Consider the following 22,508-nt stretch of genomic DNA (forward strand, 5'->3'; position numbering starts at 1 on the left):
CCTAAAGACTTACCACACTGTTTAGGCCCAATTCCAACTGCTTTTGGCAGCTAAACAGTGTTGAGCCTGTTTAGTAGTTTAATTTAAGACCCCCTGCTAATATCATGTCCTGTAGGTCTTTTTACATTACCAACACATGATTTTTTTCAGTAAGCCAATACAGTTAGGAAACTTTTTTATTGGTACTTGTGAGTTATCCGGACGCCCGATTTCAAAATCGGGTCGGATCGGGCACATCGCATCGCGTGCGACCATCGGATGCGATGCGATGCGATGCGATGCGATGACCCGATTTTTCCATAGGAATCAATGTTAAAATGGACTGAGTCCATTTTAACATGGAATTCAATGGGAAAAAGGGGTCCTTTTCATACCCCTACTATCCAAGTGGGCATGGAGTTGGATATAAACCTGTGGCGAGCGTAGCGAGCCACCGAGCCCGAAGCGTGGCGAGCGTAGCGAGCCCCGCGAGGGGACACGGAATACCGTCCCCTCGCGGGGCTCGCTTCGCTCGCCACGCTTCGGGCTCGGTGGCTCGCTACGCTCGCCACAGGTTTATATCCAACTCCATGCCCACTTGGATAGTAGGGGTATGAAAAGGACCCCTTTTTCCATAGGAATCATTTTAACATTGATTCCTATGGAAAAATCGGGTCATCGCATCCAATGGTCGCATGCGATGCGATGCGATGCGATATCGCATCGCATCGTATCTGATTGTATGCCTTATCTTAAGGCATACAATGAAAAAATCGGGCGTCCAGATAACTCACAAGTACCTTTTTATTAGCTTACCTGGTGATAGAAGTAGAAGAGGGCAAAAAAGTGCCTGTATCTCACCTACAGCCATACCACATTGGATAGGCCCAATCTCGTCTAATCTTGGAAGCTAAGCAGTGTTGGGCCTGGTTAGTTCTTGGGTGGGAGACCACCTGGGAACACCAGGTGCTGTAGTTTTTTTCACATTACTGGCAAATTGTTTTTATTCTCTAGCTATTTAAATTGGAAACTTTTTCTTTTTATTGCCAGCACAGACATTTGGAAGAGGTCAAACAGACACAATAGCCATCACCTAAGGACTTACCACACTGTTTAGGCTCAATTCCAACTGCTTTTGGCAGCTAAACAGTGTTGAGCCTCTTTTGTAGTTTCATTTAAGACCCCCTGCTAATATCATGTCCTGTAGGTCTTTTTACATTACCAACACATGATTTTTTTTAGTAAGCCAATACAGTTAGGGAACTTTTGTATTAGCTTACCTGGTGATAGAAGTAGAAGAGGGCAAAAAAGTGCCTGTATCTCACCTACAGTCATACCACATTGGATAGGCCCAATCTCGTCTGATCTTGGAAGCTAAGCAGTGTTGGGCCTGGTTAGTACTTGGGTGGGAGACCACATGGGAACACCAGGTGCTGTAGGTTTTTTCACATTACTGGCAAATTGTTTTTTATTCTCTAGCTATTTAAATTGGAAACTTTTTCTTTTTATTGCCAGTACAGACATTTGGAAGAGGTCAAACAGACACAATAGCCATCACCTAAAGACTTACCACACTGTTTAGGCCCAATTCCAACTGCTTTTGGCAGCTAAACAGTGTTGAGCCTCTTTAGTAGTTTAATTTAAGACCCCCTGCTAATATCATGTCCTGTAGGTCTTTTTACATTACCAACACATGATTTTTTTCAGTAAGCCAATACAGTTAGGAAACTTTTTTATTAGCTTACCTGGTGATAGAAGTAGAAGAGAGCAAAAAAGTGCCTGTATCTCACCTACAGCCATACCACATTGGATAGGCCCAATCTCGTCTGATCTTGGAAGCTAAGCAGTGTTGGGCCTGGTTAGTACTTGGGTGTGAGACTACATGGGAACACCAGGTGCTGTAGGTTTTTTCACATTACAGGCAAATTGTTTTTATTCTCTAGCTATTTAGATTAGAAACTTTTTCTTTTTATTGCCAGTACAGACATTTGGAAGAGGTCAAACAGACACAATAGCCATCACCTAAAGACTTACCACACTGTTTAGGCCCAATTCCAACTGCTTTTGGCAGCTAAACAGTGTTAAGCCTGTTTAGTAGTTTAATTTAAGACCCCCTGCTAATATCATGTCCTGTAGGTCTTTTTACATTACCAACACATGATTTTTTTTAAGTAAGCCAATACAGTTAGGAAACTTTTTTATTAGCTTACCTGGTGATAGAAGTAGAAGAGGGCAAAAAAGTGCCTGTATCTCACCTACAGCCATACCACATTGGATAGGCCCAATCTCGTCTGATCTTGGAAGCTAAGCAGTGTTGGCCCTGGTTAGTACTTAGGTGGGAGACCACCTGGGAACACCAGGTGCTGTAGGTTTTTTCACATTACTGGCAAATTGTTTTTATTCTCTAGCTATTTAAATTGGAAACTTTTTCTTTTTATTGCCAGCACAGACATTTGGAAGAGGTCAAACAGACACAATAGCCATCACCTAAAGACTTACCACACTGTTTAGGCTCAATTCCAACTGCTTTTGGCAGCTAAACAGTGTTGAGCCTCTTTTGTAGTTTAATTTAAGACCCCCTGCTAATATCATGTCCTGTAGGTCTTTTTACATTACCAACACATGATTTTTTTCAGTAAGCCAATACAGTTAGGAAACTTTTGTATTAGCTTACCTGGTGATAGAAGTAGAAGAGGGCAAAAAAGTGCCTGCATCTCACCTACAGCCATACCACATTGGATAGGCCCAATCTCGTCTGATCTTGGAAGCTAAGCAGTGTTGGGCCTGGTTAGTACTTGGGTGGGAGACCACCTGGGAACACCAGGTGCTGTAGGTTTTTTCACATTACTGGCAAATTGTTTTTATTCTCTAGCTATTTATATTGGAAACTTTTTCTTTTTATTGCCAGCACAGACATTTGGAAGAGGTCAAACAGACACAATAGCCATCACCTAAAGACTTACCACATTGTTTAGGCTCAATTCCAACTGCTTTTGGCAGCTAAACAGTGTTGAGCCTCTTTTGTAGTTTAATTTAAGACCCCCTGCTAATATCATGTCCTGTAGGTCTTTTTACATTACCAACACATGATTTTTTTCAGTAAGCCAATACAGTTAGGAAACTTTTTTATTAGCTTACCTGGTGATAGAAGTAGAAGAGGGCAAAAAAGTGCCTGTATCTCACCTACAGCCATACCACATTGGATAGGCCCAATCTCGTCTGATCTTGGAAGCTAAGCAGTGTTGGGCCTGGTTAGTACTTGGGTGGGAGACCACCTGGGAACACCAGGTGCTGTAGGTTTTTTCACATTACTGGCAAATTGTTTTTATTCTCTAGCTATTTAAATTGGAAACTTTTTCTTTTTATTGCCAGCACAGACATTTGAAAGAGGTCAAACAGACACAATAGCCATCACCTAAAGACTTACCACACTGTTTAGGCTCAATTCCAACTGCTTTTGGCAGCTAAACAGTGTTGAGCCTCTTTTGTAGTTTAATTTAAGACCCCTTGCTAATATCATGTCCTGTAGGTCTTTTTACATTACCAACACATGATTTTTTTCAGTAAGCCAATACAGTTAGGAAACTTTTGTATTAGCTTACCTGGTGATAGAAGTAGAAGAGGGCAAAAAAGTGCCTTTAACTCACCTACAGCCATACCACTTTGGATAGGCCCAATCTCGTCTGATCTTGGAAGCTAAGCAGTGTTGGGCCTGGTTAGTACTTGGGTGGGAGACCACATGGGAAAACCAGGTGCTGTAGGTTTTTTCACATTACTGGCAAATTGTTTTTATTCTCTAGCTATTTAAATAGGAAACTTTTTCTTTTTATTGCCAGCACAGACATTTGGAAGAGGTCAAACAGACACAATAGCCATCACCTAAAGACTTACCAAACTGTTTAGGCCCAATTCCAACTGCTTTTGGCAGCTAAACAGTGTTGAGCCTGTTTAGTAGTTTAATTTAAGACCCCTGCTAATATCATGTCCTGTAGGTCTTTTTACATTACCAACACATGATTTTTTTCAGTAAGCCAATACAGTTAGGAAACTTTTTTATTAGCTTACCTGGTGATAGAAGTAGAAGAGGGCAAAAAAGTGCCTGTATCTCACCTACAGCCATACCACATTGGATAGGCCCAATCTCGTCTGATCTTGGAAGCTAAGCAGTGTTGGGCCTGGTTAGTACTTGGGTGGGAGACCACATGGGAACACCAGGTGCTGTATGTTTTTTCACATTACAGGCAAATTGTTTTTATTCTCTAGCTATTTAAATTGGAAACTTTTTATTTTTATTGCCAGTACAGACATTTGGAAGAGGTCAAACAGACACAATAGCCATCACCTAAAGACTTACCACACTTTTTAGGCCCAATTCCAACTGCTTTTGGCAGCTAAACAGTGTTGAGCCTGTATAGTAGCTTAATTTAAGACCCCCTGCTAATATCATGTCCTGTAGGTCTTTTTACATTACCAACACATGATTTTTTTTAAGTAAGCCAATACAGTTAGGAAACTTTTTTTATTAGCTTACCTGGTGATAGAAGTAGAAGAGGGCAAAAAAGTGCCTGTATCGCACCTACAGCCATACCACATTGGATAGGCCCAATCTCGTCTGATCTTGGAAGCTAAGCAGTGTTGGGCCTGGTTAGTACTTGGGTGGGAGACCACCTGGGAACACCAGGTGCTGTAGGTTTTTTCACATTACTGGCAAATTGTTTTCATTCTCTAGCTATTTAAATTGGAAACTTTTTCTTTTTATTGCCAGCACAGACATTTGGAAGAGGTCAAACAGACACAATAGCCATCACCTAAAGACTTACCACACTGTTTAGGCTCAATTCCAACTGCTTTTGGCAGCTAAACAGTGTTGAGCCTCTTTTGTAGTTTAATTTAAGACCCCCTGCTAATATCATGTCCTGTAGGTCTTTTTACACTACCAACACATGATTTTTTTCAGTAAGCCAATACAGTTAGGAAACTTTTGTATTAGCTTACCTGGTGATAGAAGTAGAAGAGGGCAAAAAAGTGCCTGTATCTCACCTACAGCCATACCACATTGGATAGGCCCAATCTCGTCTGATCTTGGAAGCTAAGCAGTGTTGGGCCTGGTTAGTACTTGGGTGGGAGACCACATGGGAACACCAGGTGCTGTAGGTTTTTTCACATTACTGGCAAATTGTTTTTATTCTCTAGCTATTTAAATTGGAAACTTTTTCTTTTTATTGCCAGCACAGACATTTGGAAGAGGTCAAACAGACACAATAGCCATCACCTACAGACTTACCACACTGTTTAGGCCCAATTCCAACTGCTTTTGGCAGCTAAACAGTGTTGAGCCTCTTTAGTAGTTTAATTTAAGACCCCCTGCTAATATCATGTCCTGTAGGTCTTTTTACATTACCAACACATGATTTTTTTCAGTAAGCCAATACAGTTAGGAAACTTTTTTATTAGCTTACCTGGTGATAGAAGTAGAAGAGGGCAAAAAAGTGACTGTATCTCACCTACAGCCATACCACATTGGATAGTCCCAATCTCGTCTGATCTTGGAAGCTAAGCAGGGTTGGGCCTGGTTAGTACTTGGGTGGGAGACCACATGGGAACACCAGGTGCTGTAGGTTTTTTCACATTACTGGCAAATTGTTTTTATTCTCTAGCTATTTAAATAGGAAACTTTTTCTTTTTATTGCCAGCACAGACATTTGGAAGAGGTCAAACAAACACAATAGCCATCACCTAAAGACTTACCACACTGTTTAGGCCCAATTCCAACTGCTTTTGGCAGCTAAACAGTGTTGAGCCTCTTTAGTAGTTTAATTTAAGACCCCCTGCTAATATCATGTCCTGTAGGTCTTTTTACATTACCAACACATGATTTTTTTCAGTAAGCCAATACAGTTAGGAAACTTTTTTATTAGCTTACCTGGTGATAGAAGTAGAAGAGGGCAAAAAAGTGCCTGTATCTCACCTACAGCCATACCACATTGGATAGGCCCAATCTCGTCTGATCTTGGAAGCTTAGCAGTGTTGGGCCTGGTTAGTACTTGGGTGGGAGACCACATGGGAACACCAGGTGCTGTAGGTTTTTTCACATTACAGGCAAATTGTTTTTATTCTCTAGCTATTTAAATTGGAAACTTTTTCTTTTTATTGCCAGTACAGACATTTGGAAGAGGTCAAACAGACACAATAGCCATCACCTAAAGACTTACCACACTGTTTAGGCCCAATTCCAACTGCTTTTGGCAGCTAAACAGTGTTGAGCCTGTTTAGTAGTTTAATTTAAGACCCCCTGCTAATATCATGTCCTGTAGGTCTTTTTACATTACCAACACATGATTTTTTTCAGTAAGCCAATACAGTTAGGAAACTTTTTTATTAGCTTACCTGGTGATAGAAGTAGAAGAGGGCAAAAAAGTGCCTGTATCTCACCTACAGCCATACCACATTGGATAGGCCCAATCTCGTCTAATCTTGGAAGCTAAGCAGTGTTGGGCCTGGTTAGTACTTGGGTGGGAGACCACCTGGGAACACCAGGTGCTGTAGTTTTTTTCACATTACTGGCAAATTGTTTTTATTCTCTAGCTATTTAAATTGGAAACTTTTTCTTTTTATTGCCAGCACAGACATTTGGAAGAGGTCAAACAGACACAATAGCCATCACCTAAAGACTTACCACACTGTTTAGGCTCAATTCCAACTGCTTTTGGCAGCTAAACAGTGTTGAGCCTCTTTTGTAGTTTCATTTAAGACCCCCTGCTAATATCATGTCCTGTAGGTCTTTTTACATTACCAACACATGATTTTTTTTAGTAAGCCAATACAGTTAGGAAACTTTTGTATTAGCTTACCTGGTGATAGAAGTAGAAGAGGGCAAAAAAGTGCCTGTATCTCACCTACAGTCATACTACATTGGATAGGCCCAATCTCGTCTGTTCTTGGAAGCTAAGCAGTGTTGGGCCTGGTTAGTACTTGGGTGGGAGACCACATGGGAACACCAGGTGCTGTAGGTTTTTTCACATTACTGGCAAATTGTTTTTTATTCTCTAGCTATTTAAATTGGAAACTTTTTCTTTTTATTGCCAGTACAGACATTTGGAAGAGGTCAAACAGACACAATAGCCATCACCTAAAGACTTACCACACTGTTTAGGCCCAATTCCAACTGCTTTTGGCAGCTAAACAGTGTTGAGCCTCTTTAGTAGTTTAATTTAAGACCCCCTGCTAATATCATGTCCTGTAGGTCTTTTTACATTACCAACACATGATTTTTTTCAGTAAGCCAATACAGTTAGGAAACTTTTTTATTAGCTTACCTGGTGATAGAAGTAGAAGAGGGCAAAAAAGTGCCTGTATCTCACCTACAGCCATACCACATTGGATAGGCCCAATCTCGTCTGATCTTGGAAGCTAAGCAGTGTTGGGCCTGGTTAGTACTTGGGTGTGAGACTACATGGGAACACCAGGTGCTGTAGGTTTTTTCACATTACAGGCAAATTGTTTTTATTCTCTAGCTATTTAGATTAGAAACTTTTTCTTTTTATTGCCAGTACAGACATTTGGAAGAGGTCAAACAGACACAATAGCCATCACCTAAAGACTTACCACACTGTTTAGGCCCAATTCCAACTGCTTTTGGCAGCTAAACAGTGTTAAGCCTGTTTAGTAGTTTAATTTAAGACCCCCTGCTAATATCATGTCCTGTAGGTCTTTTTACATTACCAACACATGATTTTTTTTAAGTAAGCCAATACAGTTAGGAAACTTTTTTATTAGCTTACCTGGTGATAGAAGTAGAAGAGGGCAAAAAAGTGCCTGTATCTCACCTACAGCCATACCACATTGGATAGGCCCAATCTCGTCTGATCTTGGAAGCTAAGCAGTGTTGGCCCTGGTTAGTACTTAGGTGGTAGACCACCTGGGAACACCAGGTGCTGTAGGTTTTTTCACATTACTGGCAAATTGTTTTTATTCTCTAGCTATTTAAATTGGAAACTTTTTCTTTTTATTGCCAGCACAGACATTTAGAAGAGGTCAAACAGACACAATAGCCATCACCTAAAGACTTACCACACTGTTTAGGCTCAATTCCAACTGCTTTTGGCAGCTAAACAGTGTTGAGCCTGTTTAGTAGTTTAATTTAAGACCCCCTGCTAATATCATGTCCTGTAGGTCTTTTTACATTACCAACACATGATTTTTTTCATTAAGCCAATACAGTTAGGAAACTTTTGTATTAGTTTACCTGGTGATAGAAGTAGAAGAGGGCAAAAAAGTGCGTGCATCTCACCTACAGCCATACCACGTTGGATAGGCCCAATCTCGTCTGATCTTGGAAGCTAAGCAGTGTTGGGCCTGGTTAGTACTTGGGTGGGAGACCACATGGGAACACCAGGTGCTGTAGTTTTTTTCACATTACTGGCAAATTGTTTTTATTCTCTAGATATTTAAATTGGAAACTTTTTCTTTTTATTGCCAGTACAGACATTTGGAAGAGGTCAAACAGACACAATAGCCATCACCTAAAGACTTACCACACTGTTTAGGCCCAATTCCAACTGCTTTTGGCAGCTAAACAGTGTTGAGCCTCTTTAGTAGTTTAATTTAAGACCCCCTGCTAATATCATGTCCTGTAGGTCTTTTTACATTACCAACACATGATTTTTTTCAGTAAGCCAATACAGTTAGGAAACTTTTTTATTAGCTTACCTGGTGATAGAAGTAGAAGAGGGCAAAAAAGTGCCTGTATCTCACCTACAGCCATACCACATTGGATAGGCCCAATCTCGTCTGATCTTGGAAGCTAAGCAGTGTTGGGCCTGGTTAGTACTTGGGTGGGAGACCACATGTGAACACCAGGTGCTGTAGGTTTTTTCACATTACAGGAAAATTGTTTTTATTCTCTAGCTATTTAAATTGGAAACTTTTTCTTTTTATTGCCAGTACAGACATTTGGAAGAGGTCAAACAGACACAATAGCCATCACCTAAAGACTTACCACACTGTTTAGGCCCAATTCCAACTGCTTTTGGCAGCTAAACAGTGTTGAGCCTGTTTAGTAGTTTAATTTAAGACCCCCTGCTAATATCATGTCCTGTAGGTCTTTTTACATTACCAACACATGATTTTTTTTAAGTAAGCCAATACAGTTAGGAAACTTTTTTATTAGCTTACTTGGTGATAGAAGTAGAAGAGGGCAAAAAAGTGCCTGTATCTCACCTACAACCATACCACATTGGATAGGCCCAATCTCGTCTGATCTTGGAAGCTAAGCAGTGTTGGCCCTGGTTAGTACTTGGGTGGGAGACCACCTGGGAACACCAGGTGCTCTAGGTTTTTTCACATTACTGGCAAATTGTTTTTATTCTCTAGCTATTTAAATTGGAAACTTTTTCTTTTTATTGCCAGCACAGACATTTGGAAGAGGTCAAACAGACACAATAGCCATCACCTAAAGACTTACCACACTGTTTAGGCTCAATTCCAACTGCTTTTGGCAGCTAAACAGTGTTGAGCCTCTTTTGTAGTTTAATTTAAGACCCCTTGCTAATACCATGTCCTGTAGGTCTTTTTACATTACCAACACATGATTTTTTTCAGTAAGCCAATACAGTTAGGAAACTTTTGTATTAGCTTACCTGGTGATAGAAGTAGAAGAGGGCAAAAAAGTGCCTGTATCTCACCTACAGCCATACCACATTGGATAGGCCCAATCTCGTCTGATCTTGAAAGCTAAGCAGTGTTGAGCCTGGTTAGTACTTGGGTGGGAGACCACCTGGGAACACCAGGTGCTGTAGGTTTTTTCACATTACAGGCAAATTGTTTTTATTCTCTAGCTATTTAAATTGGAAACTTTTTCTTTTTATTGCCAGTACAGACATTTGGAAGAGGTCAAACAGACACAATAGCCATCACCTAAAGACTTACCAAACTGTTTAGGCCCAATTCCAACTGCTTTTGGCAGCTAAACAGTGTTGAGCCTCTTTAGTAGTTTAATTTAAGACCCCCTGCTAATATCATGTCCTGTAGGTCTTTTTACATTACCAACACATGATTTTTTTCAGTAAGCCAATACAGTTAGGAAACTTTTTTATTAGCTTACCTGGTGATAGAAGTAGAAGAGGGCAAAAAAGTGCCTGAATCTCACCTACAGCCATACCACATTGGATAGGCCCAATCTCATCTGATCTTGGAAGCTAAGCAGTGTTGGGCCTGGTTAGTACTTAGGTGGGAGACCACATGGGAACACCAGGTGCTGTAGGTTTTTTCACATTACAGGCAAATTGTTTTTATTCTCTAGCTATTTAAATTGGAAACTTTTTCTTTTTATTGCCAGTACAGACATTTGGAAGAGGTCAAACAGACACAATAGCCATCACCTAAAGACTTACCACACTGTTTAGGCCCAATTCCAACTGCTTTTGGCAGCTAAACAGTGTTGAGCCTCTTTAGTAGTTTAATTTAAGACCCCCTGCTAATATCATGTCCTGTAGGTCTTTTTACATTACCAACACATGATTTTTTTCAGTAAGCCAATACAGTTAGGAAACTTTTGTATTAGCTTACCTGGTGATAGAAGTAGAAGAGGGCAAAAAAGTGCCTTTAACTCACCTACAGCCATACCACATTGGATAGGCCCAATCTCGTCTGATCTTGGAAGCTAAGCAGTGTTGGGCCTGGTTAGTACTTGGGTGGGAGACCACATGGGAACACCAGGTGCTGTAGGTTTTTTCACATTACTGGCAAATTGTTTTTATTCTCTAGCTATTTAAATAGGAAACTTTTTCTTTTTATTGCCGGCACAGACATTTGGAAGAGGTCAAACAGACACAATAGCCATCACCTAAAGACTTACCACACTGTTTAGGCCCAATTCCAACTGCTTTTGGCAGCTAAACAGTGTTGAGCCTCTTTAGTAGTTTAATTTAAGACCCCCTGCTAATATCATGTCCTGTAGGTCTTTTTACATTACCAACACATGATTTTTTTCAGTAAGCCAATTAGTGATGAGCGGGTCCGGATCTCCGAGATCCGGATCCGCACGGACGTCCTGAATCCGAATCCGGATCCAGGACGTCCGCGGACTCCCGCGCAGGCCCGGAGCCGAAATCGAGGCCCGACGTCACATTGGTGACGTCGGATTCTCGCGAGATCCGGATTACATAAAAGCCGGGACCCGCCGCCGCCATCTTCATTCTGTGGGGCGACGCAGAGCAGGCAGCAGTGCTGCCAGAGAGGGGGGTTTTATTTATTGCTCCGTGAGGGGGGTTTGCTGGAGCGTTGTGTGTGTCACTGTGCTGCTTGCTGCTAAAGAGCTGCAAGTACAGAGGGGGTTTAATCATTTTTATTGTGCTGCTGGAGAGTGATTTTTTTTTCTATATTGCTGTAGCCTGCTCATCTGTAATTTGTGTCACTGCTGCTGCTACAGAATACTACAGACAGAGGGGGGTTTATTGTACTGCCGCAGAGGGGGTTTTCTTTCTATATTGCTATAGCCTGCTCATCTCTAATTGTGTCACTGCTGCTGCTAGCCTGCTACAGAATACTACAGACAGAGGGGGGTTTAATAATTTTTATTGTGCTGCCAGAGAGGGTTTTTGTGCTGCCTGGCTACCTGTTATATGGTTGTAAACACCTACCAGGCAGTCACCTCTGTTGTTGCCAGTGCCACTACCTTGTACCTACCTCTCAGAGTATATAAAAAAAAATAAAAAAAAAATTAAAAATATATAAAAATATAAAAAAAAATAATTAAGTTGTTGTTGTTGCTGACACCACTGGCTGCCGTTAGATATCGCAGACTCAGTAATTAAATTTTTAACTGTGGTTTGCTGACGCCACTTGTTGTGTTACCTACCAGTGTATCCACTTTTGTATCTTGCTGCTGTTGTCACTGGCTAGTGACAACAACCAGCTGATATCTGGGTATCCAGTTTGCTGCCACCGCTGCCGTTACATATATCGCAGTAAATAACTCCGGTTTGCTGACGCCACTTGTTGTGTTACCTACCAGTGTATCCACTTTTGTATCTTGCTGCTGTTGTCACTGGCTAGTGACAACAACCAGCTGATATCTGGGTATCCAGTTTGCTGCCACCGCTGCCGTTACATATATCGCAGTAAATAACTCCGGTTTGCTGACGCCACCTGTTGTGTTACCTACCAGTGTAACTATCCACAAAATAAATATTGTATCTTGCTGCTGTTGTCACTGGCTAGTGACAACCAGCTGATATCTGGGTATCCAGTTTGCTGCCACCGCTGCCGTTACATATATCGCAGTAAATAACTCCGGTTTGCTGACGCCACTTGTTGTGTTACCTACCAGTGTAACTATCCACAAAATAAATATTGTATCTTGCTGCTGTTGTCACTGGCTAGTGACAACCAGCTGATATCTGGGTATCCAGTTTGCTGCCACTGCTGCCGTTACATATATCGCAGTAAATAACTCCGGTTTGCTGACGCCACTTGTTGTGTTACCTACCAGTGTAACTATCCACAAAATAAATATTGTATCTTGCTGCTGTTGTCACTGGCTAGTGACAACAACCAGCTGATATCTGGGTATCCAGTTTGCTGCCACTGCTGCCGTTACATATATCGCAGTAAATAACTCCGGTTTGCTGACGCCACTTGTTGTGTTACCTACCAGTGTAACTATCCACAAAATAAATATTGTATCTTGCTGCTGTTGTCACTGGCTAGTGACAACAACCAGCTGATATCTGGGTATCCAGTTTGCTGCCACCGCTGCCGTTACATATATCGCAGTAAATAACTCCGGTTTGCTGACGCCACCTGTTGTGTTACCTACCAGTGTAACTATCCACAAAATAAATATTGTATCTTGCTGCTGTTGTCACTGGCTAGTGACAACAACCAGCTGATATCTGGGTATCCAGTTTGCTGCCACCGCTGCCGTTACATATATCGCAGTAAATAACTCCGGTTTGCTGACGCCACCTGTTGTGTTACCTACCAGTGTAACTATCCACAAAATAAATATTGTATCTTGCTGCTGTTGTCACTGGCTAGTGACAACAACCAGCTGATATCTGGGTATCCAGTTTGCTGCCACTGCTGCCGTTACATATATCGCAGTAAATAACTCCGGTTTGCTGACGCCACTTGTTGTGTTACCTACCAGTGTATCCACTTTTGTATCTTGCTGCTGTTGTCACTGGCTAGTGACAACAACCAGCTGATATCTGGGTATCCAGTTTGCTGCCACTGCTGCCGTTACATATATCGCAGTAAATAACTCCGGTTTGCTGACGCCACTTGTTGTGTTACCTACCAGTGTATCCACAAAATAAATATTGTATCTTGCTGCTGTTGTCACTGGCTAGTGACAACAACCAGCTGATATCTGGGTATCCAGTTTGCTGCCACCGCTGCCGTTACATATATCGCAGTAAATAACTCCGGTTTGCTGACGCCACCTGTTGTGTTACCTACCAGTGTAACTATCCACAAAATAAATATTGTATCTTGCTGCTGTTGTCACTGGCTAGTGACAACAACCAGCTGATATCTGGGTATCCAGTTTGCTGCCACTGCTGCCGTTACATATATCGCAGTAAATAACTCCGGTTTGCTGACGCCACTTGTTGTGTTACCTACCAGTGTATCCACTTTTGTATCTTGCTGCTGTTGTCACTGGCTAGTGACAACAACCAGCTGATATCTGGGTATCCAGTTTGCTGCCACCGCTGCCGTTACATATATCGCAGTAAATAACTCCGGTTTGCTGACGCCACTTGTTGTGTTACCTACCAGTGTATCCACAAAATAAATATTGTATCTTGCTGCTGTTGTCACTGGCTAGTGACAACCAGCTGATATCTGGGTATCCAGTTTGCTGCCACCGCTGCCGTTACATATATCGCAGTAAATAACTCCGGTTTGCTGACGCCACTTGTTGTGTTACCTACCAGTGTAACTATCCACAAAATAAATATTGTATCTTGCTGCTGTTGTCACTGGCTAGTGACAACCAGCTGATATCTGGGTATCCAGTTTGCTGCCACCGCTGCCGTTACATATATCGCAGTAAATAACTCCGGTTTGCTGACGCCACTTGTTGTGTTACCTACCAGTGTATCCACTTTTGTATCTTGCTGCTGTTGTCACTGGCTAGTGACAACAACCAGCTGATATCTGGGTATCCAGTTTGCTGCCACCGCTGCCGTTACATATATCGCAGTAAATAACTCCGGTTTGCTGACGCCACCTGTTGTGTTACCTACCAGTGTAACTATCCACAAAATAAATATTGTATCTTGCTGCTGTTGTCACTGGCTAGTGACAACAACCAGCTGATATCTGGGTATCCAGTTTGCTGCCACTGCTGCCGTTACATATATCGCAGTAAATAACTCCGGTTTGCTGACGCCACTTGTTGTGTTACCTACCAGTGTATCCACTTTTGTATCTTGCTGCTGTTGTCACTGGCTAGTGACAACAACCAGCTGATATCTGGGTATCCAGTTTGCTGCCACTGCTGCCGTTACATATATCGCAGTAAATAACTCCGGTTTGCTGACGCCACTTGTTGTGTTACCTACCAGTGTATCCACAAAATAAATATTGTATCTTGCTGCTGTTGTCACTGGCTAGTGACAACAACCAGCTGATATCTGGGTATCCAGTTTGCTGCCACCGCTGCCGTTACATATATCGCAGTAAATAACTCCGGTTTGCTGACGCCACCTGTTGTGTTACCTACCAGTGTAACTATCCACAAAATAAATATTGTATCTTGCTGCTGTTGTCACTGGCTAGTGACAACAACCAGCTGATATCTGGGTATCCAGTTTGCTGCCACTGCTGCCGTTACATATATCGCAGTAAATAACTCCGGTTTGCTGACGCCACTTGTTGTGTTACCTACCAGTGTATCCACTTTTGTATCTTGCTGCTGTTGTCACTGGCTAGTGACAACAACCAGCTGATATCTGGGTATCCAGTTTGCTGCCACCGCTGCCGTTACATATATCGCAGTAAATAACTCCGGTTTGCTGACGCCACTTGTTGTGTTACCTACCAGTGTATCCACAAAATAAATATTGTATCTTGCTGCTGTTGTCACTGGCTAGTGACAAACAGCTGATATCTGGGTATCCAGTTTGCTGCCACCGCTGCCGTTACATATATCGCAGTAAATAACTCCGGTTTGCTGACGCCACTTGTTGTGTTACCTACCAGTGTAACTATCCACAAAATAAATATTGTATCTTGCTGCTGTTGTCACTGGCTAGTGACAACCAGCTGATATCTGGGTATCCAGTTTGCTGCCACCGCTGCCGTTACATATATCGCAGTAAATAACTCCGGTTTGCTGACGCCACTTGTTGTGTTACCTACCAGTGTATCCACTTTTGTATCTTGCTGCTGTTGTCACTGGCTAGTGACAACAACCAGCTGATATCTGGGTATCCAGTTTGCTGCCACTGCTGCCGTTACATATATCGCAGTAAATAACTCCGGTTTGCTGACGCCACTTGTTGTGTTACCTACCAGTGTAACTATCCACAAAATAAATATTGTATCTTGCTGCTGTTGTCACTGGCTAGTGACAACAACCAGCTGATATCTGGGTATCCAGTTTGCTGCCACTGCTGCCGTTACATATATCGCAGTAAATAACTCCGGTTTGCTGACGCCACTTGTTGTGTTACCTACCAGTGTATCCACTTTTGTATCTTGCTGCTGTTGTCACTGGCTAGTGACAACAACCAGCTGATATCTGGGTATCCAGTTTGCTGCCACCGCTGCCGTTACATATATCGCAGTAAATAACTCCGGTTTGCTGACGCCACTTGTTGTGTTACCTACCAGTGTATCCACAAAATAAATATTGTATCTTGCTGCTGTTGTCACTGGCTAGTGACAACCAGCTGATATCTGGGTATCCAGTTTGCTGCCACCGCTGCCGTTACATATATCGCAGTAAATAACTCCGGTTTGCTGACGCCACTTGTTGTGTTACCTACCAGTGTAACTATCCACAAAATAAATATTGTATCTTGCTGCTGTTGTCACTGGCTAGTGACAACAACCAGCTGATATCTCGGTATCCAGTTTGCTGCCACCGCTGCCTACCGTTAGATATCGCAGTACATAACTCTGGTTTGCTGACGCCACTTGTTGTGTTACTGATATATATCCACTTTTGTATCTTGCTGCTGTTGTCACTGGATAGTGACAACAACCAGCTGATATCTCGGTATCCAGTTTGCTGCCACCGCTGCCTACCGTTAGATATCGCAGTACATAACTCTGGTTTGCTGACGCCACTTGTTGTGTTACTGATATATATCCACTTTTGTATCTTGCTGCTGTTGTCACTGGATAGTGACAACAACCAGCTGATATCTCGGTATCCAGTTTGCTGACACCGCTGCCTACCGTTAGATATCCAAAATATGGAGGATAAAAAAAAAGGAAAAGATGAGGAGCCACTTCGTCGTGCTTCTGAAGCTGATGCCACTAGTCATCATGACATAGGCGATGAAATGCCATCGACGTCGTCTGCCAAGGCCGATGCCCAGTGTCAAAGTAGAGGGCATGTAAAATCCAAAAAGCCAAAGTTGAGTAAAAGGCCCTTAAAAAGAAAAAGCAAATCATTGGAGGAGAAACTTAAAGTTGCCAGTGTGCCATTTACAATGCAGAGTGGCAAGGAACGGCTACGGCCATGGCCTATGTTCATGACTAGTGGCTCAGCTTCACAAGATGATCAAAGTCCTCCTCCTCCTCCTCCTCCTCCTCCTCCTCCTCCTTCTCCCACTTTAAAATTTAAGAGATTTAAGGTGTCACCAACAAAAATCCAGCAAACAACTCTGCCTTCCAAAGAAGACATGGTATCACAAATCCCAGTGGAGAGTCCAAGGGTGTTGGTGGTTGCGATGCCTGACCTTCCCATCACTGTACGGGAAGAGGATGCTCCTTTCAGCATTCGCAGCACACCCTCTGCATGTGCTGGAAGGATCACAGACAGTGCAGTTGCAGATGTCGATAATGAAGGTGTCAGTGTTGTACACCAGGAGGAGGATATTGATGAAGCTGGTGCTGAGGGAGAAATTGACGAGGAGGACGATGCTGATGCGGTTTGCTTAAATGAGGCACCGGGCAAGACAGTTGTTGTCCGTGAGATCCCAAAGGGCATCACCATGCCTGGACAGAAGACCAATAAATCCACCTCTTCGGTCTGGAATTATTTTTATCCCAAACCGTCCAACAATTGTTTTGCCATATGTAGCTTATGCAAAGCTCAAATAAGCAGGGGTAAGGACGTTTCCCACCTAGGGACATCCTCCCTTCTACGTCACTTGAAGAGCGTTCATAAGTTGCTGTTTAGTTCAGAAACTGTGGCTAAGAATGTACACAGTCCAGGGACAACTAAATCCCTTTGTCCTGTTGTGTCCACGTGCCCAACTACACCGCAAAGTCCCTCCTCGTCAATTTCTTCCTCAATGAGGATTGGGAGTAGTCCTATAGGCCATGTTACTTGCCTGACTGACTCCTCTCCTATCCGGGATTCTTCTGGAGGATCCTGCATTGCTACGCCTCCTACTGCTGCCGCTGCTGCTGTTGCTGCTGGGAGTCATTCATCATCCCGGAGGGGAAGTCGGAACACTTATTTCACTAAGCAATTGACTGTCCAACAGTCCTTTGCCATGAAGATGAAGTATGACAGCAGTCATCCAATGGCAAAGCGGGTAACTGAGGCCTTAGCAGATCTGATTGTATTAGATGTGCTTCCGGTGTCCATAACTGCTGGAGTAGGATTTAGACGATTGATGGACTTAGTGTGTCCCCGTTACAAAATACCGTCAAGATTCCACTTCGCTAGACAGGCGATACCGAAGCTGTACAGTAAAGTGCATAAAAGTGTTCTCAGTGCCCTGAAAAATGCGGTCATACCCACTGTCCACTTAACAACGGACATGTGGACAAGTGGAAAAGGGCAGACTAGGGATTACATGACCGTGACAGCCCACTGGGTAGATGAATCACCTTGTCCAGCAGCAACAACAGCAGCAGCACCAGTAGTAGGACCTGGGAAATGCCAGCTCCTTCCTAGGCAGGCTACGTTGTGTGTAACCGCTTTCCGTAAGAGGCACACCGCCGATAACCTCTTACAGAAACTGAGGGTAATCATTGGGCAATGGCTTACCCCTCTTAGACTCTCCTGGGGATTTGTGGTGTCAGACAATGCCTGCAATATCGTGCGGGCATTAAAGCAGGGCAAATTCCAGCATGTGCCCTGTTTTGCTCACACGATAAATTTGGTGGTCCAGAGTTTTCTAAGAGACAACAGAGCTGTGCAGGGGACTCTTTCGGTGGCCCGAAAAATTTGTGGCCACTTTCGTCATTTGGCGGCTGCATGCCAAAGACTGGAGCGGCAGCAAACACTGTTGAACCTGCCCCTCCATCAGCTGAAGCAAGAGGTCGTAACGCGGTGGAACTCAACCCTCTATATGCTTCAGAGGATGGAGGAGCAGCAAAGGGCCATTCAAGCCTATACATCCACCTATGACATAGGCAAAGGAGGGGGTATGCACCTGACTCAAGCACAGTGGAGAATGATTTCAGTGTTGTGCAAGATTCTCCAACCCTTCGAACTTGCCACACGTGAAGTCAGTTCAGACACGGCCAGCTTGAGTCAGGTCATTCCCCTCATCAGGCTTTTGCAGAAACAGTTGGAGAAAGTGAAGGAGGAGCTGAGACGGAGCGAGTCCTCTAAGCATGTGGGACTTGTGGATGAAGTCCTTCATACGCTTTGCCAGGATTCGAGGGTGGTACAAATTTTGAAATCAGAGGAGTACATTTTGGCCACCGTGCTCGATCCTCGGTTTAAAGCCTACGTGGTGTCACTCTTTCCGGCGGACACAAGCCTGCAGAAGTGCAAAGAACTGCTGGTTAGAAAACTGTCATCTTCTGAAGTGGAAAGTGACTCAGCAGCACCTTCTCCTTCATTTTCTCCAGCAACTGGTTCTGCAAGGAAACAACTGCGATTTCCTAAACCCCCCGCTGGTGGTGATAAAGGACCAAGTTTGGACATTTGGTCTGGGCTGAAGGACCTTCCAACAATTTCTGACATGTCTACTTCCACTGCCTATGATGCTATCACCATTGACAGAATGGTGGAGGATTATATGGGTGACAGCACCCAAGTAGGCATGTCAGAGAGTCCTTACCAGTACTGGCAGAAAAAAAAGGAAATTTGGAAGCCCCTGTACAAACTGGCTCTATATTACCTCAGTTGCCCTTCCTCCAGTGTGTACTCCGAAAGAGTTTTTAGTGCAGCTGGGAACCTTGTCAGCAATAAGCGTAGGAGGTTGCTTCCAAAAAATGTGGAGAAGATGATGTTCATAAAAATGAATTATCAATTCTACGAGAAAGACCAGCGTCCACAAAGTACACAGGAACCTGTGGTGGTGGATTCCAGCGGGGACGAATTAATACTCTGTGAGGGTGAGGAAGAACAAGATACTGATGGTGGTGAGGAATCGCTGGATGAGGATGAGGACGACCTTTTGCCTCTGTAGAGCCAGTTTGTGCAGGGACATATTAAATGGCAGCTTGTGATGTGGGGGCCCAAACGAACCAATCATTTCAGCCACAGTCATGTGGCAGACCCTGTGGCTGAAATGATTGGTTTGTTAAAGTGTGCGTGTCCTGTTTATACAACATAAGGGTGGGTGGGAGGGCCCAAGGACAATTCCATCTTGCACCTCTTTTTTGTCTTTTGAATAATGTGCTCTTTGGGGCCTAGTTTGGGTGGGAGTGCCGTAGGACAATTCCATCTTGCACCTCTTTTTTGTCTTTTGAATAATGTGCTCTTTGGGGCCTAGTTTGGGTGGGAGTGCCCTTGGACACTTCCATCTTGCACCTCTTTTTTGTCTTTTGAATAATGTGCTCTTTGGGGCCTAGTTTGGGTGGGAGTGCCGTAGGACAATTCCATCTTGCACCTCTTTTTTGTCTTTTGAATAATGTGCTCTTTGGGGCCTAGTTTGGGTGGGAGTGCCGTAGGACAATTCCATCTTGCACCTCTTTTTTGTCTTTTGAATAATGTGCTCTTTGGGGCCTAGTTTGGGTGGGAGTGCCCTTGGACACTTCCATCTTGCACCTCTTTTTTATCTTTTGAATAATGTGCTCTTTGGGGCCTAGTTTGGGTGGGAGTGCCGTAGGACAATTCCATCTTGCACCTCTTTTTTGTCTTTTGAATAATGTGCTCTTTGGGGCCTAGTTTGGGTGGGAGTGCCCTTGGACACTTCCATCTTGCACCTCTTTTTTGTCTTTTAAATAATGTGCTCTTTGGGGCCTAGTTTGGGTGGGAGTGCCCTTGGACACTTCCATCTTGCACCTCTTTTTTGTCTTTTGAATAATGTGCTCTTTGGGGCCTAGTTTGGGTGGGAGTGCCGTAGGACAATTCCATCTTGCACCTCTTTTTTGTCTTTTGAATGATGTGCTCTTTGGGGCCTAGTTTGGGTGGGAGGGCCCTTGGACACTTCCATCTTGCACCTCTTTTTTTCTTTTGAATAATGTGCTCTTTGGGGCCTAGTTTTTCTATCTGCCACTGCAGTGCCACTCCTAGATGGGCCACGTGTTTGTGCCGCCCATTTGTCTTGCTTATCATAGTCATCCAGCTACCTCGGTGCAACATTTTGGCCTAAAAACAATATTGTGAGGTGTGAGGTCTTCAGAATAGACTGTAAATGAGTGGAGAAGAAAGCTGATGGGGTTAATAATAGCATAGGAGCAAAAAAACACCTAAATTATGCAATGTTAACCATTTTTATGCTTTTTTCAAAAAAATCAGAACCCAAAACCCAAAACCCAAAACCCAAAACCTTTAGGGGGTGTTTTGGCAAAACCCATTAGAACCCAAAACCTGAAGGTAATCAGAACCCAAAACCCAAAACCCAAAACGCGAAAAAGTGTCCGGTGCACATCTCTAAAGCCAATACAGTTAGGAAACTTTTTTATTAGCTTACCTGGTGATAGAAGTAGAAGAGGGCAAAAAAGTGCCTGTATCTCACCTACAGCCATACCACATTGGGTAGGCCCAATGTCATCTGATCTTGGAAGCTAAGCAGTGTTGGGCCTGGTTAGTGCTTAGGTGGGAGACCACATGGGAACACCAGGTGCTGTAGGTTTTTTCACATTACTGGCAAATTGTTTTTATTCTCTAGCTATTTAAATTGGAAACTTTTTTCTTTTTATTGCCAGTACAGACATTTGGAAGAGGTCAAACAGACACAATAGCCATCACCTAAAGACTTACCACACTGTTTAGGCTCAATTCCAACTGCTTTTGGCAGCTAAACAGTGTTGAGCCTCTTTTGTAGTTTAATTTAAGACCCCCTGCTAATATCATGTCCTGTAGGTCTTTTTACATTACCAACACATGATTTTTTTCAGTAAGCCAATACAGTTAGGAAACTTTTTTATTAGCTTACCAGGTGATAGAAGTAGAAGAGGGCAAAAAAGTGCCTGTATCTCACCTACAGCCATACCACATTGGATAGGCCCAATCTCGTCTGATCTTGGAAGCTAAGCAGTGTTGGGCCTGGTTAGTACTTAGGTGGGAGACCACATGTGAACACCAGGTGCTGTAGCTTTTTTCACATTACTGGCAAATTGTTTTTATTCTCTAGCTATTTATATTGGAAACTGTTTCTTTTTATTGCCAGCACAGACATTTGGAAGAGGTCAAACAGACACAATAGCCATCACCTAAAGACTTACCACATTGTTTAGGCTCAATTCCAAATGCTTTTGGCAGCTAAACAGTGTTGAGCCTCTTTTGTAGTTTAATTTAAGACCCCCTGCTAATATCATGTCCTGTAGGTCTTTTTACATTACCAACACATGATTTTTTTTCATTAAGCCAATACAGTTAGGAAACTTTTGTATTAGTTTACCTGGTGATAGAAGTAGAAGAGGGCAAAAAAGTGCGTGCATCTCACCTACAGCCATACCACGTTGGATAGGCCCAATCTCGTCTGATCTTGGAAGCTAAGCAGTGTTGGGCCTGGTTAGTACTTGGGTGGGAGACCACATGGGAACACCAGGTGCTGTAGTTTTTTTCACATTACTGGCAAATTGTTTTTATTCTCTAGCTATTTAACCCCTTCCTGACAGAGCCAGTTTTTGCGTTCCTGACAGAGCCCTTTTTTTCAAATCTGACATGTCTCACTTAAGTGGGGATAACTTTTTTTTGCTTTTACTTATCCCAGTGATTTTGAGATTGTTTTTTCGTGACACATTGTACTTCAAATTAGTGGTAAATTTGGGTCGATACAGTCTGTGTTTTTTTGTGAAAAATACCAAAATATCGTGAAAAAATGGAAAATTTAGCGATTTGCAAAATGTTAAATTTTCTGCTTGTGAGACAAATAATCTTACCACTCAAAATAGTGAATAACTAACATAGACCATATGTCTACTTTATGTTGACATCATTATTTCAACTTCCTTTTAATTTTTTGGGACACTAGGAGGCTTACAATATGAAT

At 42.9% G+C, this 22,508-nt stretch overlaps 20 non-coding genes and 5 pseudogenes across 20 annotated transcripts; all 25 read left to right on the forward strand.

The window, feature by feature from the left end:
* Positions 1–838: 838 nt before the first annotated feature.
* On the forward strand, positions 839–957 carry LOC146010999 (5S ribosomal RNA; annotated as a pseudogene).
* A 345-nt stretch (positions 958–1,302) lies between these two features.
* Positions 1,303–1,421, forward strand: LOC146014143 (5S ribosomal RNA). Its single transcript, XR_014447097.1, has one exon. It is a non-coding gene; the product is annotated as a 5S ribosomal RNA (ribosomal RNA).
* Positions 1,422–1,767: 346 nt separating this feature from the next.
* LOC146010543 (5S ribosomal RNA) lies at positions 1,768–1,886 on the forward strand (annotated as a pseudogene).
* A 346-nt stretch (positions 1,887–2,232) lies between these two features.
* Positions 2,233–2,351, forward strand: LOC146016530 (5S ribosomal RNA). Its single transcript, XR_014449419.1, has one exon. It is a non-coding gene; the product is annotated as a 5S ribosomal RNA (ribosomal RNA).
* A 345-nt stretch (positions 2,352–2,696) lies between these two features.
* On the forward strand, positions 2,697–2,815 carry LOC146016017 (5S ribosomal RNA). The gene has a single exon (XR_014448920.1). It is a non-coding gene; the product is annotated as a 5S ribosomal RNA (ribosomal RNA).
* A 345-nt stretch (positions 2,816–3,160) lies between these two features.
* On the forward strand, positions 3,161–3,279 carry LOC146016028 (5S ribosomal RNA). Its single transcript, XR_014448931.1, has one exon. It is a non-coding gene; the product is annotated as a 5S ribosomal RNA (ribosomal RNA).
* Positions 3,280–3,624: 345 nt separating this feature from the next.
* Positions 3,625–3,743, forward strand: LOC146014494 (5S ribosomal RNA). Its single transcript, XR_014447446.1, has one exon. It is a non-coding gene; the product is annotated as a 5S ribosomal RNA (ribosomal RNA).
* A 344-nt stretch (positions 3,744–4,087) lies between these two features.
* On the forward strand, positions 4,088–4,206 carry LOC146015314 (5S ribosomal RNA). The gene has a single exon (XR_014448239.1). It is a non-coding gene; the product is annotated as a 5S ribosomal RNA (ribosomal RNA).
* A 347-nt stretch (positions 4,207–4,553) lies between these two features.
* On the forward strand, positions 4,554–4,672 carry LOC146016039 (5S ribosomal RNA). Its single transcript, XR_014448942.1, has one exon. It is a non-coding gene; the product is annotated as a 5S ribosomal RNA (ribosomal RNA).
* A 345-nt stretch (positions 4,673–5,017) lies between these two features.
* On the forward strand, positions 5,018–5,136 carry LOC146013623 (5S ribosomal RNA). Its single transcript, XR_014446595.1, has one exon. It is a non-coding gene; the product is annotated as a 5S ribosomal RNA (ribosomal RNA).
* Positions 5,137–5,481: 345 nt separating this feature from the next.
* Positions 5,482–5,600, forward strand: LOC146015336 (5S ribosomal RNA). Its single transcript, XR_014448260.1, has one exon. It is a non-coding gene; the product is annotated as a 5S ribosomal RNA (ribosomal RNA).
* A 345-nt stretch (positions 5,601–5,945) lies between these two features.
* LOC146016507 (5S ribosomal RNA) lies at positions 5,946–6,064 on the forward strand. The gene has a single exon (XR_014449398.1). It is a non-coding gene; the product is annotated as a 5S ribosomal RNA (ribosomal RNA).
* A 345-nt stretch (positions 6,065–6,409) lies between these two features.
* LOC146017210 (5S ribosomal RNA) lies at positions 6,410–6,528 on the forward strand. Its single transcript, XR_014450081.1, has one exon. It is a non-coding gene; the product is annotated as a 5S ribosomal RNA (ribosomal RNA).
* A 345-nt stretch (positions 6,529–6,873) lies between these two features.
* On the forward strand, positions 6,874–6,992 carry LOC146017417 (5S ribosomal RNA). Its single transcript, XR_014450290.1, has one exon. It is a non-coding gene; the product is annotated as a 5S ribosomal RNA (ribosomal RNA).
* A 346-nt stretch (positions 6,993–7,338) lies between these two features.
* On the forward strand, positions 7,339–7,457 carry LOC146010544 (5S ribosomal RNA; annotated as a pseudogene).
* Positions 7,458–7,803: 346 nt separating this feature from the next.
* LOC146010241 (5S ribosomal RNA) lies at positions 7,804–7,922 on the forward strand. The gene has a single exon (XR_014444757.1). It is a non-coding gene; the product is annotated as a 5S ribosomal RNA (ribosomal RNA).
* A 345-nt stretch (positions 7,923–8,267) lies between these two features.
* On the forward strand, positions 8,268–8,386 carry LOC146015825 (5S ribosomal RNA). The gene has a single exon (XR_014448734.1). It is a non-coding gene; the product is annotated as a 5S ribosomal RNA (ribosomal RNA).
* A 345-nt stretch (positions 8,387–8,731) lies between these two features.
* Positions 8,732–8,850, forward strand: LOC146014774 (5S ribosomal RNA). Its single transcript, XR_014447718.1, has one exon. It is a non-coding gene; the product is annotated as a 5S ribosomal RNA (ribosomal RNA).
* Positions 8,851–9,196: 346 nt separating this feature from the next.
* LOC146011262 (5S ribosomal RNA) lies at positions 9,197–9,315 on the forward strand (annotated as a pseudogene).
* A 345-nt stretch (positions 9,316–9,660) lies between these two features.
* On the forward strand, positions 9,661–9,779 carry LOC146017368 (5S ribosomal RNA). Its single transcript, XR_014450243.1, has one exon. It is a non-coding gene; the product is annotated as a 5S ribosomal RNA (ribosomal RNA).
* A 345-nt stretch (positions 9,780–10,124) lies between these two features.
* On the forward strand, positions 10,125–10,243 carry LOC146017148 (5S ribosomal RNA). Its single transcript, XR_014450021.1, has one exon. It is a non-coding gene; the product is annotated as a 5S ribosomal RNA (ribosomal RNA).
* A 345-nt stretch (positions 10,244–10,588) lies between these two features.
* LOC146013624 (5S ribosomal RNA) lies at positions 10,589–10,707 on the forward strand. Its single transcript, XR_014446596.1, has one exon. It is a non-coding gene; the product is annotated as a 5S ribosomal RNA (ribosomal RNA).
* A 10,320-nt stretch (positions 10,708–21,027) lies between these two features.
* LOC146011293 (5S ribosomal RNA) lies at positions 21,028–21,146 on the forward strand (annotated as a pseudogene).
* A 346-nt stretch (positions 21,147–21,492) lies between these two features.
* LOC146017490 (5S ribosomal RNA) lies at positions 21,493–21,611 on the forward strand. The gene has a single exon (XR_014450359.1). It is a non-coding gene; the product is annotated as a 5S ribosomal RNA (ribosomal RNA).
* Positions 21,612–21,957: 346 nt separating this feature from the next.
* Positions 21,958–22,076, forward strand: LOC146015826 (5S ribosomal RNA). Its single transcript, XR_014448735.1, has one exon. It is a non-coding gene; the product is annotated as a 5S ribosomal RNA (ribosomal RNA).
* The last annotated feature ends 432 nt before the right edge of the window (positions 22,077–22,508 follow it).

This window comes from Crinia signifera, chromosome 6 (genome assembly GCF_055691185.1).
Source record: "Crinia signifera chromosome 6, ASM5569118v1, whole genome shotgun sequence".
In the NCBI taxonomy this organism is placed as follows: domain Eukaryota; kingdom Metazoa; phylum Chordata; class Amphibia; order Anura; family Myobatrachidae; genus Crinia; species Crinia signifera.